The sequence below is a fragment of the Cariama cristata genome, unplaced genomic scaffold (assembly GCF_000690535.1).
Source record: "Cariama cristata isolate BGI_N322 unplaced genomic scaffold, ASM69053v1 scaffold20224, whole genome shotgun sequence".
In the NCBI taxonomy this organism is placed as follows: domain Eukaryota; kingdom Metazoa; phylum Chordata; class Aves; order Cariamiformes; family Cariamidae; genus Cariama; species Cariama cristata.
Genome location: NW_009614998.1, coordinates 1 through 580, shown reverse-complemented (window position 1 = coordinate 580; position 580 = coordinate 1).

Genomic DNA, 580 nt, shown 5'->3' with positions numbered 1-580 from the left:
CCTGTGATGTACGTACACCGAGAGAGCACAGCATTCAGCTGCGCCGTGTGCACACAGCAGTCCAAAAAGGTTGACTGAGGCAAATTAAAAGGTGCACATGCACTTTGCTGGATGCCAAAATTTTCATTAGCTCTGCATCAGGGACTTCACTTGCACCTCACACCTCCACAGAAAGACAGCATGAAGTCTGGGAAGGGCCTCGGTGCGCTGGGACAGCCGTGCCTATGGCTTCACGCACAGTCACAACTGAGGACACAAAGAGGCAAAACCAAACCAAACCAACAACAAAAAAAGTCAAAGAACCCAGACGGTCTGTCGCAGAGCGCGATGAAAGGACAGCGCGTTCCCACAGCGCGCTCCTTTCCAAGGTGAGGTCTGCCTTCTCAGGCTGCACCTTGCCTCTGCCCCGTTGCTCCCCGGCCTCACCTCACCCCCCAGAGCTGGTTCGGCCTCCGCTCGGCTGCACCCCTGCACAGGCACGGCACGGCACGGCACGGCTCCAGCGCAAAGGCAGCGCTAAAGGCAGCGCAGGGCCGCACCGCACCTGGGAGGCTGCACCGCGCAGGCTGCGGGGAAAGAG